Raw genomic sequence first — 21722 nt, forward strand, 5'->3', positions numbered from 1 at the left:
CAATGATTTTAAAGTTCTAGTGAAAAATGTTTATTTCCTATATTTTCCATCTATTTACTTATAATACCAAATATTCCTCTGTTGATATTTTCCTGTAGAAAATCAGTTTTTCTTAATAAACATTTTTTTTAATTTGCATGAGTGTCCCTTTGACAATAAGCATAGAAACTTTACTGTAATTTTCTTTTATATAATGATCATAAAATATGTGTGATTCAGAAAAAACAGAACTTTCTAGTCTGAATGAAGGCTAGTTGAAATTTAGCAATAACTAGATCTTAAATAATTCCACCTTGTTTTCATATTCATAATTTTATCTTCTAAGGATCTAGGACCCGTTTAGTTAATTATCCCACATGTCACAAAAGAAATGTCCACTCTTTTTAGTTGTGTTTAATGATTCAGAAATTATGCTGAAACTTAAAACATTTTAATGTAACCCAATATTTTATGGAAAACATTATTCCTGTGGGCTTTGTACCAGATGGTTCTTTTTCAGATCTTTACATTCTCCTTTCTATATGGTCTTTTAACAGGAAATTATATCGTGTCCCTTCTGGATAAAAATTGGATTATCTTTGTCAGTTAATTACTTAAAAATTTACGTGGAAGATTAACTTTTTTCAGTCAGGTTTCATAAAATGATATTCAAAGAATTTTTATAATTCTTAATGTAAATTACTTAATGTAGATGCTTGCTAGTTTTAAAGAGTCTGAGACTTCATTGAATTTGGTCAGAATATAATATGTATAAAAATATACCCAGTTTGCAGTTTCCTCATACCTGATACTATGTCAGGGTAAAGTACTAAACTGTTACAACAAAGAGATCCTGAAATGCATTGACTCAAACGAAATAGAAGTGTATTTCTCATCTGGATAGCAGTCCAGGTAGACCATCTAGGTCAACTAGCAGTTCCTTTTCATATAGGCATTATAGCTCTGTCACATTTTTTTTAATGCCTAGCTTCTACATATGCTGGTTGTAACCAATATAAATATAACTAAAAGGAAAATCATTTGAGGCAAAGATTTTCTGTTAGGCAAATCAAATGGAATTTTTTACATAATTCTTGCTTGTATTGCATTAGCAAAGAAAGATTGATTACATGGCTAGATGTGTGCCAAATAGGACTGGAAAATGAAATCTCCAGCCAGCATCCATATCTCAGCCATACTTTGCTACTACAGAGTAGGAGAGAGAAATTTCTTTAGTGATTGGTTAATAACATCCAGCAGACTGGAATGTCTAAGGAAACATATACTGTGCTAAGAACATCTTTCCACTCATTACAAGTTTTTTGATAGGTATACATTTGGGTTGTCAAGTTAATATTATCCCAGATTGCTCTGTGCTATTGTAGGTTTGGTCGCTGTATGTGGTGTTTGTGTTAATGTATTTTAGATACACTGAAAAACAAACCTCTTAAAGGAAATAACAGTTGTGTAAAGTTACATAAAAACCATGTCATTAGAAAATTTCACCTGTACCTGTTATGTTTTTCAATTGATTTATTTTTCAGATATAACTGTTTCATTTAGAAATTTCATTAGAAATTTATAAATATTTATTGTCCTACATTGTATTTAGTTTGGGGGATTTTACTACTTTGGAAATTCAGAGTGCAGAAGGGAACTGTACATGACATTGATATATGATACATGAAATAGAGTGGTGGCACAAAAGAGAATGTTTTCAGAGAAGGCTTCAGAAAATGATTCCTACACTAGGATGCAAAGAATGAATAGAAGTGTCCATATTTCCAAAAAGAAAAATCAGAGGGATACTGCAGGAGGAAAAATAAGCCTGATTAAGAGCATTGGGTTTGGAGAACTGAAAATTGATTGATGAAAGTAGAATACAGGGCTGAGAGATGGGGTAGAGTGTGTAGGTGGACTGTGGGTGCCAGACTGGTAACTCTATTTGGTGATTCTAAAACCCACGTAGTAGGTGAAGGTATCCTTGGGATTTTTGTCACTGTAGAGAAGTCTTTACAACATAGTCCTCTAGAATATTTTGTTTTCTTAAGCTCAAATGTGAAAATCAAAATTTTAGAATTTAGTAGTATTTTTATGCTATTGTAATAGCATAAAATAGTTAGATCATAGTATATTTTTCATTATTTAATGTCATAAACTTTAAGTCTACATTTTAATGTGCAATATGCCCTACATCTTTTTTCCTACATAATAAACACAAAGCAATTAAAATAGCACCTATCCGTTTTCAATGAGAACAAAATCATTTTTCAATTAAAATATTGTTAACTTGGTACACAATGTTGGTTAATACAAAATGATGAACATAATCTATATCTTGAGCCATGCAAATGACATAGTGATTATCACATTACATTTGATATTATTTTAGAAATCCAATAAAACTTTTGAAGTAAAATTGTAGGTAATGGGGAAGACACTGAAGGGATTCAAACTAGAGAATAATATGATCAAATTTACTTTATAGAAAGAGCCCTTTCAGGACAGCTGGCTGGATGAATTGGATAGATGTAGATGAATAGAGAGAGAGATAAGGAAACAAGAATAAGCATGGGGAAAGGTGACTAGAGCTTGAGACTTACAGGGAGAGTGGGGAGGAGAGTCCAGGGTGAATTCACAAGAGTTGGATAGGTCTTGGCCAGTGGCCAAAGTAGAGGGACACCCATTAGAATGACTCTTTGGATCCAAGCTTGCTATCAGCATACATGGTGGTAATATCAAATAGAGCAGGGCCCAGGAGAGAGGAAGTGTCTAGAAGAGAGAGCTGAAATGTATTTAAAATTTTAATTAATTATTATTAATTCTCATAATGATCAGGATGACTTGGTTTTACCGTAATACTTATCTCCAGGTCATATTCCTTCCACATGAGAACTTTCTCTAAACACCTAGATATCCTTCCAGGTACTTTAACTATAGTTGCTTCCCCTGCCCCCCCACCCCCGCCCCAACTTATGTCTCTCCTAATTAGAATAACAAGAATAAGCTTATGAATTTCATTTCTTGGCTCTTTAGGGAAAAAAAATATGACTGCATTTTTGCTCTAAGACTTTATGTGCCTCAGAAACACAAAAAGTGTTTCTTCTCCTTGTGAGGAATTTCCTGCTACTTCTAATGTCTTTGTTACCAGAGGTATTAATTTAAGAGTCCTGCAGAAAATGAGATTGGGAATGACAGAAAGGAGGATGTCTTTGCTGCTAACTTGCTGTTTTGCTTTAGGTACAGGATACCACCTCATTAATTTTGTTGTTTGTAAAATTAAAGCATTGTGTTAGATCAGAGGTTCTTACATTGAGGTTTTTGGCTTGATTGCAGGTGATCTGTGAGTTCCCTAAAATTGTAGTGAAGATTCTGTGTTTATCAAGCAAATTTCTACATCAACAGCTTTCATCAGATTTTTAGGGATCTGAGACCCCCCTCCCCACATCTTTAAAAAGTTGTTATTTGACATGGAGGCCTTTCATTTTGATGGAGACAAAAATATTCAGTATGACCTAGAATGAGCTTTTCTTAGATGTTGTATTATCATTTCATAAATTTGTTCATAAATCATTGTCTTTTACTGCTTCTATGCTCTTCTAAACTAGTGTAAATACAATTCTAGCATCTGGTCCCTGAGGGAGAAGAAAGTGTGGGTCCAGAGAATTAAGTAAAGTTATAGGGGTCACCAAAGGGAAGATTTGTGTGCAGTCGGAACTTCTGTCACCTGTCTTTCAAGACTAGGAGCATGTTTAGATTTACTTCCTTTCACTCACACAAACCACAGGAAATGAGGTTAACCCCCTGAACAGCCCTTTGGAAAAGCTGCCAATGTCTGTACCAGACACAAAAATTGGCTGAAACCTACAATTTGGCTAGTTTTGCTCACCTTGTAGTTTTGCTACAAGTGTTGGCAAAACTAGCCAAAATCTTGTCTGAGATATAACAGTGACAGTTACGTAGGTAAAGCAAGTGAAGTAAATGACAATGAGTATTGACCCTAGAGCTATTTTAAAGTCTGAGCTTTGGCCAATGTTTTAATATATTAACCCAAACATATTTCTTTTTAGGTTTTAGATAACATAATTGCATAGTAATTTTTTTGCTTTTCAGTAAATGTGAAAACATACAGGGTTTAGTTCATTTGTGTTTGGTTAATTCCAAGAAATGGTTTAGACCTTAGGAAATTCATACAGTATCTTAATTGGCTATAACCCTATTTACTTATACTGTTCTCCTCCCTGCAACTTCCTCTTAATATCCCTACCATCTTCTGGATAACAGTGCTTTTCAAACTAACAAAGGTCAAATAACTTTCTTGTTTTATTTTATAATTTCTTTGCATTGTTGTGTTTCTATTGTACATGCCTGGAAAGCAGCTTCTACATGTTACTCATGAGTTGAACAATATTTGAACAGGTCTGTATAAGTCCACTGATCACTTTTGGATATGGCAGGGATATGATTTGTAAAATTTGTTTGCACCATTAGAATGCAAAGGCGATTGACATACGTGGAGTATTTAAGGTAGTAATAGCTAACACAGCTTCAGAAAAAGAAATACATAGAACAATACTTGCAAAGCAGCAATACAGTTTTTTTTCCAAGTATAATAGAGACTACTTGTGAATAATGATGTATTTTTCAACTTTTAAAATAACATCACTGATAAATATTAATATATGAAAGCATTGATCAATGAAAACTATAGTAAAAATACTTTCATGCTTTGTTAAAAAATGAAGAACAAAAAAACCATGAATCTAATCTCCTGTCCCAATCTGCATTAAAAGCTTTAGACCATATTAATTTTATCACTGATTATATATTTAATATGCAGGCATACATTTTTACACTTGTATGACAGAAATTTGCTATATTTAGACATGATATACTCTTTGAGTATTCCCTCAAATTCAACATATAATTCATGTGGGAAATAAAGCCCACAAAATTTAACCAGTGCTCAATAAATGTATTTATATTTAAATTCCTTGAAATGAAAACCTTATGTTCTGTTTCTTCTTGGTTTTGGCTCATCCCATCAAGGGTGGGAGGCAGGCCACCACCCCTGCTATCATCATCTTATTTACCACTGCCTATTATTAGCCTACTTGAACATACTAAATTACCTGAGTGTCACAAGCCATAGAATTTCTGATAATTTACCCAATGAAATGCTTTTCAGATAGAATTGTTTCAAATAAATGTCTATGCTTTGGGGTTGAATGGCTAAATGTGTATGGTTCACTACAATAAACAAATCAAGAATATTATTTTAATAAAAAGTTAAAATACAACACTTGTATTTTTGTTTGATATTTTATCCTAGAAGTTTCTACTCACTTCTGCCTGTTCATCAAAATGGGAGAAGTTGGAAATTCAAAATTAGGGAAACATATGCTACTTAGGTTTAAAAACTTAATTAGTACTCTGTGAACACAGTTTATTTTTCTTAAGAAAACGACTTAATCTCCCAGAAGTTCAGGTTCCCTCTCTAAAATGGATATCATCAACACTATTTGAGATACAATTGGTGCAGCATCTTGTATAATACCTATCTGCTAACTATAATGAACTGAATAATTAGGTGCCTTTATGTAAGAAACATATAGGAAACAGGATTTGATGGATGTTTATTTCTGTATGTTTTGTTTATCCACCGTTTGCTTTGTTTTATACAGTAAATACATTCTGAAAGTTAAACTAAGTTTTTAAATTTAAAAAATGCTAGTAAATTATGTGTGTCAGGGATCAGTAAATGTTCTATACATGATGAGAATGTAAATGATTTAAATTACACAGGCTATATAGTCTGTCATATATTCTTTTTCCTTTTTTTTTCAGCCCCTTTAAATATAAGAAACATTCTTTTTTTTTTTTATTGGTTGTTCACAACGTTACAAAGCTCTTGACATATCATACTTCATACATTAGACTGAAGTGGGTTATGAACTCCCAATTTTACCCCAAATGCAGATTGCAGAGTCACATCGGTTACACATCCACAATTTTACATAATGCCCTATTGGTAATTGTTGTACTCTGCTCCCTTTCCTATCCCCCACTATCCCCCCTCCCCTCCCCTCCCTTTTACTCTCTCTACCCCATCTACTGTAATCCATCTCCCTCCTTATTTATTTTCCCATTCCCCACCCAGCCTCTTATATGTAATTTTGTATAGCAATGAGGGTCTCCCTTCATTTCCATGCAATTTTCCTCATCTCTCCCTTTCCCTCCCCTCTCATGTCACTGATTAATGTTACTCTTTTCTTCCTACTCTTCCTCCCTGCTCTGTTCATATTTGCTCTCATTATATCAAAGAAGACATTTGGCACTTGTTTTTTAGGGATTGGCTAGCTTCACTAAGCATAATCTGCTCTAGTGCCATCCATTTCCGTGAAAATTCTATGATTTTGTCATTTTTTATTGCTGCATAGTACTCCATTGTGTATAGATGCCACATTTTTTTTATCCATTCGTCTATTGAAGGGCATCTGGGTTGGTTCCACAGTCTTGCTATTGTGAATTGTGCTGCTATGAACATCGATGTGGCAGTGTCCCTGTAGTATGCTCTTTTTAGATCTTTAGGGAATAGACCGAGAAGGGGAATAGCTGGGTCAAATGGTGGGTCCATTCCCAGCTTTCCAAGAAATCTCCATACTGCTTTCCAAATTGGCTGCACCAATTTGCAGTCCCACCAGCAATGTACAAGTGTACCCATTTCTCCACATCCTCGCCAGCACTTGTTGTTGTTTGACTTCATAGTGGCTGCCAATCTTACTGGAGTGAGGTGGTATCTTAGGGTGGTTTTGATTTGCATTTCTCTGACTGCTAGAGATGGTGAGCATTTTTTCATGTACTTGTTGATTGATTGTATGTCCTCCTCTGAGAGGTGTCTGTTCAGGTCCTTGGCCCATTTGTTGATTGGGTTATTTGTTATCTTATTGTCTAATTTTTTGAGTTCTTTGTATACTCTGGATATTAGGGCTCTATCTGAAGTGTGAGGAGTAAAGATTTGTTCCCAGGATGTAGGCTCCCTGTTTACCTCTCTTATTGTTTCTCTTGCTGAGAAAAAACTTTTAAGTTTAATTAAGTCCCATTTGTTGATTCTTGTTGTTAACTCTTGTGCTATGGGTGTCCTATTAAGGAATTTGGAGCCAGACCCCACAATCTGTAGATCGGATCCAACTTTTTCTTCTATCAGACGCAGAGTCTCTGGTTTGATATCAAGTTCCCTGATCCATTTTGAGTTAACTTTTGTGCATGGCGAGAGAAAGGGATTCAGTTTCATTTTGTTGCATATGGATTTCCAGTTTTCCCAACACCATTTGTTGAAGATGCTATCCTTCCTCCATTGCATGCTTTTAGCCCCTTTATCAAATATAAGATAGTTGTAACTTTGTGGATTAGTCTCTGTGTCCTCTATTCTATACCATTGGTCCACCCGCCTGTTTTGGTACCAGTACCATGCTGTTTTTGTCACTATTGCTCTGTAATATAGTTTGAAATCTGGTATCGCTATACCACCTGATTCACACTTCCTGTTTAGAATTGCTTTTGCTATTCTGGGTCTTTTATTTTTCCATATGAATATAAGAAACATTCTTAGCTCATGGGATGAGAATAAGAGTAGACCACATGGCAAGATTTGGCTCACAAATAGCAGTGTACTGACCCTTGATTTATATGGATATCATAAGTAGTAGCTTAAATACTCCATAGATAATTTTTATGTAAAGAAATTATGAAAAGAAATTGACAGGGAATTTTTACACAAATTAATACATCTTTAATTTTTATTCTATTGACTAAACAAAAATTTGCATTTTTAGTTATATTTAAATCTAAGCATCAATAAAAAGTTAAAATACAACTACGTAAGTCCAGTAAGCTACAAACAACATGCTCCTTTGTCCTAAACGTTGGGATTCTAAATATAAAATTGTAAAGCATCACTTTTTTTTTATCAAGGAAATCACAAGTAAACATACCATATAATATATTCAGATTAAAATACATCTGAAGAAGAAACAATATTGATTTTGTTTGTTTGAAAAATACTCATCCTAAGATACTTATATATTTTGGTCAGAAATGAAAAATGAATTTGATAGAAAATAAAACTAATCTGTATTTCTGCTGATAATTTGAAAACTCTCTAAAATTTTTATCGATTTAGTAGTTTCTATTCTGCCCAAATATAAATCACACTCTCAGAGGTCCAAATAATGGTTATTCTTCCTGTGTACTTGTTACTGTGTGTGTGTAAAACATGACTTGAGCCTAATTTCCTTCTTTACTAATAGTCTGAACATATTTCGTATAGAATTTAAGCCAAAATGTAGAACCCATATTTTAAATTGACAACCACTAGAAGGCTTTGGAAATAGTCTTATACTCATATCCATAACTTAAACAAAGATCATGCCTTTCATTTTAACTATGAAAAAAATATGATCATTTTTCTTTGAAATTATTTAAAAAACAACAGTGATTGAAGTATTTTCTATTGCGTTCTAACAGCAGATTGACCACATTTCAATCCCAATAATACTAACTCCTATTAAAAGTAATTAAAATAATTAGCATAAAATCTTATAAACAATGCTAATGCTACTTCTGAATAACAGAAAGGAAAATAAAGTATTTTTTATAAATTCCAATTTATTGTTTGAAAATTATTATCTGAGACTTTTATAATTCAAATTAAAAGTCATTTTTTCTTTTTCAATAATTTCAATTTATATAATGCAATTTTAAAATCTCATATAAAATGTTTTGTAAAACATCACTAACATTTTATGCAGATTTAACTTTCATGTCTGACTTAATGTCTGACTTGTTTCAGTTCTTTAAGTTTTTTCCACTTACTTTTTAAAAATGTTTATTGCATTTATTGTAGGTGTAAAGTACAATTTTGATATATTTAGTTTTTCCCACTTATTAGATTATGAAATATTTTTCCACATATTTGTATATTGAATGCTATAATTACGTGGTCTAACATTATGAAATGTTGAATTTTTCAATTAATAATTTATTAGCATTATATAATCATTTGTAGTGCTTTTAAAAGCATTTATGGTGAAAAGAACCTAAGTTCTTTATTCTGTATTTCCTCAGAATCTTAAATGCTATTTGGAATTTATTTTTTTAGTATTTTAATTCCATGAAATTTTTGTGTTTGTCTATTATGTTTTCATCCAGGAATAACATAAGATTTGTCATTTGTATACATTTTGTGTGTGTGTGGGGGGGGTTAATAAGGACTAAACCCAGAGGCACTTAGCCACTGAGCCACATTCCCAGTCCTTTTTATTTTGAGATTGGTCTCACTAAGTTGCTTAGGGCCTGCTAAGATGCTGAGGCTGGCTTTGAACTTACAATCCTCCTTCCTCAGCCTTCTGAGCTCCTGGGTTTACAGGCATATGCCACTGCACCCAGCTCATTGGTAAAATTTTAACCCACTTTTAAAGAGATCATAGTGAATTTGGTGGAATTCCATACAATGTTTACTGGTATTTGTAATAGAAAAATTAAAAATTAAATTATAAAAAGGTTATCCTCATATTCTGTTTGTATTGAAATTCGTTTTGTTTGTCACAAAATAATCTAATTCATTGCAAATTGGGAGATCAGATATAATCTGCAATGTTTATGAATGTAATCACATAAATTAAAAAATGGATCAAATATACTTCAAAATATCTAAGAAATAGATAATGTATTTATGTTTAGTGCTTTCCTACCTTTTGCAATGTAGATATTTTGTGTCATTAAAAAACACATATGTGCTCAACTGGAATGTCACTGCTGACTATGACTAGACACAGGCAAGGACGTATTTCTTCTCTATGAACAGAGTGCTTTGTTTTTTTAATTTTCTATTGTTTCAAATAGCAAGTCATCACAGACCACATTTGCTTTATATGTTTATTTCTAACATTTTTGAACCTAAGGCCAATTTTAAACCAGCTCTTTTTCAAATATTCCTTTCTGAAGGAAACCGAATAGATTTTGGTAAATTGGTGTCTTTAGATGATTGTTCCTAGTTTGTTGGAGCTTCTTTGTTGTATGTTTTGTCATGAACCAAAATACTACATGCTTAGAAGAAGTAAAAATTAATAAACAATGATTCATTACCTTTGATTAATTCAGGTATTGAGGAACACAATACCTTCTTCATTTAAATTCTCTCATTATACCCTTTTATCATTAAATCCTGCTGGGTGTCTTAGATTTCTAAGAAAGCAATTGTTTATTATTTTTGTTAGTGATTTGAGTAGCAGGTGTGTACGGTTCAAATATATTTCCCCAACAGCATGTGTTGGAAACCTAATCCACAGTGCAGCAGTGTTTGGAAGAAGGGCCTAATGCGAGGTGTTTAGGCCTTCAGGGTGTTGTCATCTTTGAGAAATGACACTCTTAAAAAAAAAAAAAAAAGCTGAATTTAATCCTGTACCCCTCCTTCCAGCTTTGTCTTTCCATCAAGGGATAAAGTAGAATGTAGGCCTCCTCCAGAGTTTAGCACTATGATATGAGACCTCTCAGCCTCCCAAACTCTGAGAAATCAATTTCTTTTCTGTATAGATTACCGAGTTTCTTATATTGCCTTATAGCAGCACTAACAGACTACCAGGATTCATCACACCAGTATTTTCTTGCATCAGATGGTGTTCATGCTATAAATGTTGCTGACAGACAGCATTAACTTTTTTTCCCATGTTTTATTTTGTTAATTCTAAAACATACTTTATATACAACCAGAGATATGAAAAATTGTGTTGTATATGTGTAATAAGGATTGTATTGCATTCCGCTGTCATTTATTTTTTTTAAAAAATCAACCAAAAAAATAAAAAATAAATAAAACATAAAAATTTAATGGACTTCCTTTTTCATACCCGATTCTCAATGTGAGATAAGAATAATTGCAAAGCTGTGGTTCATATTTTTGAAATGTTTCAAGGGATTCTTTCAAATTCAGTCCTAATATTTAGTATCTTCAACAATGATTATTTGTTACTAGAATCACTTTAATGTTTTCTATTTAATATTCATTCTATTATTGTGAAGGTTATCCTCCTTTAGTGGGCAGGTTTTTGTTAATAGTTAAAATCAAACTTTAAAATTCTAGAGTATAAAAGGAAGTTACTGTTTTATTTTTAAATTGAGAAAAACTGAACTATTAAATAAAGTCTAGTTCCCTAAATATTCCACTGGAATTGGGTAACAAGATTTTTGATAAACCTATCACTAAAAACCATTTTTCTCATTGATTAAAATCTTTGTTAAAACGTGTAAAAAGTTTTAGGCAAAGATACTATGCTTATACCAATTAGCACCAGTTTTATTGTACAATAAATGTTCCAATGAGGTTTAAAGAAAGCTTATATTAGTACTTCATATCTATTTATAGGAGAATAAGTTATATTTTCTTTTGATTATATAGATATAACTTTTAACTGTAGTTTATATGGATAAATTTGCTGGTTACCTATAAAATTAGTTTATATGGATGCTACATATTTTAAATAGGTATTCCTTGTAGAGCATTTTTTTCTAGACAGTACATTCTATGATACTATTGAAGACTTGGTTTGCCTTTCCATGCTTTGGTGGGATACAGTGAATTGTTTCAGTGTTTTTACTGTTTAAATTTTTTTACCTTATTCGTGACTTTAACCAGGAAGAACAAAATCTGGCAGTAAAACAGAGACAGACAGACAGACAGACAGACAGACACACACACACACACACACACACACACACACACGCACACACGCATGTGCATTTAAAGATATAAATTATAAGGATCCATCAAATCTGACTTAACCCCATTTCTTCCAAAGCACCAATGACTTGATTTGTGGTTATTCACTGAAACAAGCTATGAGAATTTTTTTAAATTCCATGTTTGATTTTATAAAATTTGGTTTCATTATGAATATATAGCATCAAAATTTGAGTCTTCCATTGATTTTCTTATATTTATAGTAATGATATTATTTTAATGGTATTACAAGATGTAGTATATGGCAACAAACTGGCTGCTTAATGTTAAGGGGTTAAAGGTTTTTCAGTTTTAGATAATTAAGGGAAATGACAAAAAAAATGGAAGAACTTTAAAAACTTGGGAATACTTACCTTAAAAGTAAATTTTAATTTTTACTGATCCTTAACACAATGTTGTTTCAAGCCTAGAGGGTATGTTGTTTCAAAAACTTAACTGAAAGAAACAATGTATTTTTGTTTACCATTTGGAATTGTTTTCTCTTGTGCATGAAGTACATTCTGTGTGTAGTTTATTGCTTATCTGCTTGTTTCATTATATCAACTAGTTTTAATCATATTTGGTTTGGCAGACTTGTTATTTTAGACAGCCTTCAAGAGAATTTTTTAAATATTACTTTGCAAAAATAAAATTCTGTTCCTACCTGACAGTTGTAAGTCAGTGCCCTTTCTGGAAGTAGCAATGCCATTGTTGGCCTTGGGTGAGAGCCTTGTTTGTTGTTACTCCTTTAAGATCCAAGGATGATTTATATGAATATTATCTATCTGCCAACTAATAAGTATATATTTAGCAATATTTCCTACTTTTGCTTAGTTATCATCATGTTGACCAATGGATTGGCTATTAGTATATTGACCAATATCCATGAATATTTCATTATTGATTAGAGAAAAGAATTACACTAAATGAAAATTAGAATTAAAATTTCAGAGTAGAATACTTAACCTTTCTAAGTTTTTGTGGAAATTATATTTTTAAGAGGAAAAAAAAACATGTAATATCCATCTATCCTGATTAATTTCTAGTGTCTATAACACTCAAGTCACACAATACATTTTACACAATTATATAAGTAGTTACAGAAAGGCGATACATGTGTATGATACATGCTTATACATGGTGTATAAGAAAAAATTATAAGATACTTTATAAGAATGTACCTTGGGGAAGGTGAGATATACATATAAATAATTGCTACATGAGGCAGTCAGAATGGTAAATAGAAGGGGACAGCATTGAAAACTGGAAAGCAGTGATTATTTCTCCTTCAGATGTGATGCTGCGCATTAGGTTGCCAGAAGTTCTTCATCACAACTTTGCACCCCTTAACCAATATCTTCCCTTTTCCTTATGCACAGCTTCTGATATGTACCCTTTTCTTTCATAAATATGACTTTTTTGGATTCCATACATAAGTGAGATCATGCAGTGTCTTTCAGTATCTGACTTATTTCACTTAGTGTAAAGTCTACTGTGGTTTGCATCTGGAATGTTCCCCAAGGGCCTGTACATTCCAGGCTTGTTCCCAGCCCATGGCACTGATGAGCTATGGTAGCATCTTTAGGAGTCGCTAGGACTCTAGTGGGAAGTTTTAGGTCACTGGGGGCATGTCCACAAAAGGATTGTAGGACCATGGCTCCTCTCACTCCTTTACCACATTCTTCTACCATGATATGCTGCCTCTCTTCATAAGCCCCAAACAATGGGACCAACTGATCTTGGATTGAAAATAAACCCTTTTGTCATGAGTGAGCTATGACATTCATGTCTTTCTATAGTAAGAATTCATAGAATAACAATAAATCCATAGGCTATACCACTTTCAGTGACAGCAGTTCACTGAATACTTGTGGATCATCTGGCAGTTATAAGCTGGGAAAACACAAGTTCTTTTATTCTAATCTTAATTTCTAGTGTCTATAACACTCAAGTCACATACCACATTTTGCACAATTATATGTGTAGTTACAGAAAGGCCAAGAAAGGGTTAAGGTAGCCACAGGTGCTCAGAAGGCTGAAACTGAGGGCAAAGGCAGAGATGCAGATACCAACCAAATGCAAAGAATTGCTGTAGGGGATCAGATAAGATTATGAAGAATCTGTTGAGGGTGTAGACTATGAAAGTGTGGGGACTTATTCTAGGTCAGGGTCTGTACAGACAGCAGTTTTAGAGCATCCACTTCATGTGTCAGCTTGAGACACCAGCTTAGAGTGGGCCATGAGTGGTCATCAAGGGAGAAGAAACCATGCTTACCTGAAATCCCGTGACAGCTTCAGAGGTTTATTACTGTGGCGATTTCCTGGGCAAGGCTCGTGACAGGCAAACAGGTGACAGGGTCAGTGTGCCACTGTGTCTAGTCTCAGGGTGCTTCTCCTTTTATGGGCCTCAGTTGAGGTGGTTGCTGCATTTAGTGTTCTGGTGTGTTCACTAAGCTCTTGGGGTTGGTTTTTCTGATAAGAGTTTGATACGCCATGGGCTTCTGATTAATTTGATAAGTCATTTTTATTAGCACAATTAATTTATCAGTTTTTGCCTTACTGTGATGCTGGGCAAATGGTGGTTATTTGTTTGTACAAACAAGTTGTAAAGTCATTCTACCTCAGCACTGAAACTCAAAATGGAGTAATTCATGGAAAACTAATGCTTTATAAAAGAGTGTGACACAGGTTTAGGCATAGTCTTAAAACTATGTTCTATACATCATGGAGTAACTCAGACAGGGCATAGTCTGCTCTCTATGCTCTTCATATTTTTAAGTTGGTTTTCTCAGGCTGTTATTATAGTAACAGAAAGCTAACACTTGGTTCCAGGAATGGGGCAGTTGTTGCTAAAACCGAGAGGATGTATAGAACTTTTTGAAATTGGTGTGTTAGAGGAGTTTGAAAAGATTGGAGAAGCAAGGTACAGAAAACTGAGATTGCTGTAGGTGGAGTTTAATGGGTCAATCTAGTGAAGATGCAGAAGACTAGAAGTCTAATAGAAATGCAGACAGTAGAGGTTATTTTCATGAGGTTTTAGATGCAAATATGGATTCTATTGAGAATTGGACTAGAGGCCAACCATGTTGGCAAAGAATTTGGCTTTTTTTTTTCCTGTCTATACCCTGAGAGTTTCTAGCAAGCTGAGTTTAAAGGTGAGGGACTAGTCAATCTGTGAGAGGAAATGTCAAGGCAGTGCAGTGTCAAGCAGTGACATGGATCTTACTGGTGCTCTGAGCAATATTTACCATGAGAATCTAGAGTAAAGAGAAATAGGGTTAAAATTTTTGTATTAATTTGCAGTTTGGTCAGGAAAGGAACATGCAGTTAAATGTGCTGCCCAGTAGGGTGCAGTTGCTAAAAAGATATTAGGGCCATTAAAAAGAAGCCAAATATTCTGCACTGGGACAATAGGAAAAATTCTTTGAGGACATTTCAGTAATTGTCAACAAACCTCCCCATCACAGGCCCAAAGGTATAAAACTATAAATTCATTTCAGAGACTGTTTGAGTAGAAAGCCTTGGGGCACCTGCTCACACAGGGTGGCCTAGAGAATTACTTTTGTGAGATCTATTTTTCTACATTCAGCCATCAAGGCAATCAGTAGTTACTGAAGCCATGGTTCAAGCTGGCCCAGGAATGGCTCATGCTGGCAGCAGACCTTAGTGTTATCCATGTAATACTGGTTTTGCAGGCCTCCTTGATGCAAGAATTGTGGAACCTTAAGAGTCTTCTCCCAAGATTTCAAAGGAAAGCTTGGGAGGCCAGGTAGAGAGAAGAGATGCCAGGAACACAGGATGCCTGCCAAGGGATGTTGCATGCAGCATGCAAAGACAGCCTGAGAAAACATCCGTGTTTTCCACATCCATGTGGTAGAATGCAACCAGCACAGCCCTCAGAGACAGAAGCCACCCAAACCCTTGGAAGCCCATATCCTGCCACAGCGTGCCCAGGATTCTGGACATGATCATGCAGGATTTAATGTTTGCCTTGATGGGTTTTGGTCTTGCTTTTCCCTCCTTGATATTTTCCTGTTCCATCCTTTGGAATAGTAATATTTATCCTCTGCTATGTTTATCTTGTATGTATGTAACAACTTTTGACTTTTACAGGGTCTCATAGCTGAGTTTGTCTCAGAGGCAACTTCAGACTTAGCCTTTTGAACATTGTTGAAACAGTGAAGATTTTGAGGACTCTATAGATGGACTGAATGCATTTTGCATTGTGAAATGGATACAAGTCTTGGGGAACAGAGGCAGAATGATGTAGATTGGATCTGGAATGTCTTCCAAAGGCCTATTTTCTAAAGGCTTGGACCCCAGTCCATGGTACTCCGGGGAGGTGGTGGAGTCTTTAGGAGGTGGAGCCTATTTTGAGGTTTTTAGGTCACTGGAGTTATTGTCTCAAAGGGAATAGTGGGACTCTGGTCTCCTCCTCTCCTCTCTCTTACTTTTTGCCATGAGGAAAGGGTTTCCCTTCCTGTGAAATACACTCCCACCATAATGTACTGTACTGTCACAGGCTCAAAACAATGGGGTCAATCTACCATGGATTGAAACCAAGAAAACTGAGCCAAAATAAACTTTTCTTCTCTTTAAGTTGATTATCTCAAGGATTGCTAACAGCATTGACAATCTGAGTGATAACATCATACAGGTTCATCCATGTTGTTGCAAATGGCAGAATTTCTTCCTTTTTTAACTAAACAATTTTGTCCATCTAGTTCAAATTTTCACTCTGTCTTCATCTTTCAATGGACACTTAGTTATTTCCATATCTTGGCTATTGTGATTAATGCTGCAGTGAACTTGGATATGTTATCTCTTGGAGATAATGATTTTACTTTTTCTGAACATATAACCAGAAGTGTTATATCTGGATTGTATGATAGTTCTATTTTTAATTCTTTGATTAGTCTTCATACTGTTTTCCATGATAGTTGTTCCAATTTAAATTCCTGTATAGGACATTCTGCACATCCTCTCCAATACTTTTTATCTTTCATCTTTGATTATCTCTAATGTGTTATGTGAAATATCACTGTGGCATTGTGAAGTATCATTGCTAACTATTTCCTGGATGATCACCACTGATGAGCACATATTCATGTACTTGTTGGCCATTGTATATTTCTTCTTTTGAGATGTATATTGTCAATTTTTTTTAAATCTGTTTTTGTTATTTAATGAGTTTCTTATGTACTTTGAATTTTAACTCTTTATCAGGTAAACAACTTGCAAATATTTTCTCCTGTTTGGTAGTTTGTGTTTTCATTCCCTTTCCTGTGCAAATGCTTTTTAGTTTGATTCAATTCCATTTGTCTTTTGTTACTTGATTGCTCAAACCAATGGTCAAGAGGGAATTTCTCTGTTTTATTCTAGTAGTTTTAGTTGCAATTCTTATATTTAAGTCTTTAATATATTTTGAATGCATGGCTTTATGTATAGTGAGATAAGGGTACACTTTCTTTCTTTTGAATGAATGTGGATACCCAGTTTTGCCAGTACCATTTATTTAGAAGAAACTATCTTGTTTACATTGTATATTTGTGGCACACTTGTGGAAGATCAAATTATTGTGAATATGAGTTTTTATTGGCTATTTATTCTGTTTCCTCAATCTATAATGTTAGTTTTTATGCCATTACCTTACTGTTTTGATTAATATAAGTTTGTAATATAATTTAAAGGTTGTATGATGTCTCAAGCTTTGCTCTTCTTGCTTAAGATTTCTGTGGCTATTTGGAGGGTGTTTTTTTTTTTGTGTGTGTGTGTGTATGTGTGCATGTGTGTGATTTCAAATGAATTATAGGATTGTTTCTATTTCTGTGAAATATGCCATTTCAATTATGATTGGTACTGCATCAACTTTTAAATAAATCTGGTTAGTTATGAACATTTAAAAAATAGTTCTTTCAGTCAGTGAACCTGGGGTATTATTTTTCACTTATTTGTGTCATATTGATTTCTTTTATCAATGTTGTATAGTTTTCAGTATATTTTGATATTTTCTGTGTATATCAGATATTTTGGTTCCTTGGTTAGATTTATTCCTATTTATAATATTATCATATATAGGATTGTTTTCTTAATTTTTTGGATAGTTTATTCATAATGTATATAAATATTTTATGATTTTATGGCTTATAGAAATGAAACCATTGGATATATTTCTAGTTGTTATACTTGTGATATACAGCCTTTATTATGCTGAGGTACCTTCCTTTAATTTGGTGGGAGTTTTTAAAAAATATTTATTTGTCAATGAACCATTTTTTTAAAAAAATAAAGTTATTTGTGTGCAACACTGAGAATTAAACCCAGTGCCTCACACATCCTAGGCAAGTGATCCATTAATCATGATAGTATTTGTAGTTTTTTTCAGTGCCTTTTATACACCTGTTAAGATGATCATATGGTTTTTGTTCTTAATTCTTTCACTATTATATGCCATATTTGTTGATTTGCATATGTTGAACCATTTTTATATCCTAGGAATAAGTTCCATTAATTCATGGTGTAGGATCCATTTAATATGTTGTTTTCAGTTGTTTTTGTTTCACTGTTAAACTTCTCAATTTGTTCATATGTGATTTTCCTGATTTTATTTAGCTGTTTATCCATGTACTCTTATGGTTTATTAAGCTTCTTAATCATGATCATTTTGAATTCTTTAGCAAGTGGTTCATGAATCTCCATTTTTTAGTTTTGGTTTCTGGAGATTTATTAATTTCCTTTTGTGGTGTTATGTTTGCCTTTTCTTTGGGATCTGTGTTGGCTTGCATGAGTGTTACCTGGAAGGAGAAGACACCTCTTCTAACCTTAACTAATTTGGGAAGGTTCAGACATCCCGACTGGTAAGATTGCTGCATTTGGGATTGTATTCAAGTTGGCTGGACTTGTGATTACTACCAGATCCTCTATCAGTTCCACAGATATCCCATTTCGAGGAGTTTGACATTAAGGGGTATGGTTTTTACTGTTTCCCTGAGAGTTCTGGGGCTGGGTCACAGTGTGTTTAAGAAAGAGTAGTCAAGTCTGAGGTTTTGTAAGCCTGTTACCAGGGACACCCATGGATTAGGCTTCTTAATGGGTCTCAAGAGAGTAGGCCTGCCTCCTGGCTGGGTGGAATGAGGCTGGAGCTTGGTTACAGCACTATTTAGGGACTGATGCTGGGTCTGAGATCAGTGAGTCTATTATCTGGCTTACTGTGAGCCTGGCTTCCAGGTACTTAGGGCAGGCGGTACTACTTTGAGCTGAGGTAGGTGGGGTATAGACCCAGTTTTCTGTATTGCTTCAGGAATTACAGATGTGTCTAAGGTTGGCAAGCCTATTACTATTGGTACAAATAGGTATTGCTTTCCCTGGGACCATTGGTGTAAGGGGATGTTCACAGGGCCAAAGACAAGCAAAGCTGGTGACTACATGTGAACAAGGCTACTCTGGTCCTCAGATGGTACCAAAGTCCAAAGGCCTGCCACCAGTACATAGCCTGTCTCCTTAAAGCATTCCTCCTCAGTCTTGGGCCTCACCTGGGTTTTATAGTTTATTCCTTGGTTCGAAAAGATCCCACAAAGTCATTAAATGGCTGTCAAATATTTATTTGTGTTGGCGGGGAACACAGATTAAAGAATTGTTAACATTACCCACTAGTATTTGAATTCTAGTTCTTTTCTTTTTCTGATATTTCTCACTTTTTTAAAAATTTAATTTTTTTGTTGTTCCTGCTATGATCATCATAGTTCAGGCGATGATCTCTTGGCAGTACATCTCCAGTGGTTTCCTGGGTGTTCTCTCTGGTAATGTCTTTCTTGAAAATTAACTAAATCCCACAGATCATTTGACCATGCTTCCTCATTCCATTGCCACTGTAATGTTCTACCAGTAGGAAAAATGATGGTAGATACATTAGCACTTTGTAAATGACCATAGAAACCAATAGCTAGCCATTCCCTGTCAGAGGAAAATAGGTTTTGTTCATATTATTAAACTAGTATTAAGGGCTGCTTTGGAGAATGAGTAGCAGTTGGACATCCAGCAACCTTGTTGGTTCTTTGATTCAGGTGATCATAAACTGGTTGCTATGAACAAATGTTCTTTGTCTTATTTATCCCCAGTTGAAATGGACGGATCTCACAGTCTATATGTTTCATTGCTATACTTTCCTGGTGCTGTATTTCCACTGACTTTAGTCTTGAAATTGTTTTATAAGACATTTTTTTAACTCCTTGATTGTTTTATAATAATTTTCTGAAAGGTGGAAATTTTCACCTTACAAATATTCAGGGGCATACATTTCTGTCTCTTTTACTTTAAAGCACTTCACTGCCAGAGAAGAAAATTGTCCATGGGTAAATACTTTTTTTTTAAATTTTAAATTTAAATTTTAAATTTTATTATGGTGCAGAGTTTGTATGCTCTTTATCCTGTTCCAGGCTTTGTTCTCAGTATTCTGTACATGTTAACTCAGCCACTTACAGGGCAAAAAATTTTATCTTCCTTTCCTGAAGATTATTTGTTGATGGTGACTTTAAAATGTAACATATGCAGTTACAAATTTACTATAATTATTTGTTCTTGATATACTAGAGGTATTTATTATTCATCTTCAAATCACCTTGGTGAAATGTTATTGCAAAACTTGTGAACTTGAAGAAACCAAGTTGTAGGTGAACTATTGTTGAGATTCATTAATCTTTTCACTGATGATTGGATTAGAATTTTGTATTATACATTATTCTCAAGAGATTTATTAAACATCTATGCTTAAACTGTAGATGTTTCATTTGGAGTAGGGTATGATGGTATCCAAAGGAATTTAAAATATTAGTGTATAAGTACAAACCTAGGAGAAAACTTATCACAGATTTTACTTTTCTTTAAGAAATATGAACTGTTTTAGAAGAATTTTTTGACTAAGAATAGCTCAAAATCCAAAAATTTTACTTTTTTTATATTTAAGTTACCAAGCATCTCAAAGTGTAAAGTCTTTCTCCTCCATATAATCTCTGTAACTCAATACTAAACTGTACTCTTTTTTTCTGAGCAAATATTGTTCATTAACCGATCAGATTACAAAAATACCATGATACATACCTTAGTTCATCCTTCCAATAAGCCTGTTGATCTGATATTTCCTGTTGCCAGCATCTCTACCATCTACAAAATGGGTGGTCTTTTTCTTCATTCCACCTTGTAGAAAAGATAATTTGAAGAGCCACAGGAAGTTATTTGCTTCTTTGAAGTGTTTTCAACCATGATCTCATGAATCAGACCCTCCCATGCAGATGATACCATATTTTCTAAGAAACTGAGCAATCCAATTGTTATCTGTCAAGGCAGTTCATTTCTTTCTTATTTTGCCATTTCAAATATGCCTGTGGATTAGTTCATCCACTGACTTCAGCTTTGGGTACCTCTATGCAATATATGGTTCCGTAATCCTCAGCATGTTAATTGAAGCCTTCTTGAGCTTAATGGAGGTGCCATGGGAGGTATGGTACGTAACACCTTATGGACCTTTGTGCTCACACTATTGATACCTCTCATCCTAATGACAAATGCCATTTGGGTTCTGTAAGTATGTAGCAATTGACAGCTTTTTTTTGCCATCCTAGCCATTCGAATCTCAGTTCTGTATGTATGCCTATATTCCTTGCAGTAAATGCTTGGATTTTTCATAGATAAGCTTCCTCCTTGCCTTTTGAAGCATCTTTTGTGCAAACTTCTTTCTTAGGCACTTCACCTTCAATTCTGTGAAATTCCATAACTTTGTCTTGAGGGTTTCTGGTATAGCAGGAACATTCTTTTTCTTCCCTTTGGCACTCTCCGTGGTTCCAGCGGAAAAGAGGATGAATATTACCCTTGAAAGAAGAAACATTTTCACATTAAATGTGGTTCTTTTTGTAAATTAATATACAAGTTACATGTTTGATCTTGGTAGATGAGTACATGCATATTAAGTTAA

The 21722-nt window shown here is 34.1% G+C and overlaps 1 protein-coding gene and 1 pseudogene across 4 annotated transcripts in view; one reads left to right on the forward strand and one right to left on the reverse strand.

Annotated features, from left to right (window-relative positions):
* Nucleotides 1-21482, reverse strand: part of LOC308644339 (large ribosomal subunit protein uL30-like) — a 117084-nt pseudogene extending 95602 nt beyond the window's left edge. Inside the window, exon 1 of the transcript in view lies at nt 20852-21482. The product of the transcript in view is annotated as a large ribosomal subunit protein uL30-like (transcript). The remainder of the gene's footprint in view (nt 1-20851) is intronic.
* CRPPA (CDP-L-ribitol pyrophosphorylase A) overlaps nt 1-21722 on the forward strand; it is a 313443-nt gene that overhangs the window by 244976 nt on the left and 46745 nt on the right. The window lies entirely within an intron of this gene.

Source organism: Spermophilus citellus, assembly GCF_964194105.1.
Source record: "Spermophilus citellus genome assembly, chromosome: 3".
NCBI classification, from domain to species: domain Eukaryota; kingdom Metazoa; phylum Chordata; class Mammalia; order Rodentia; family Sciuridae; genus Spermophilus; species Spermophilus citellus.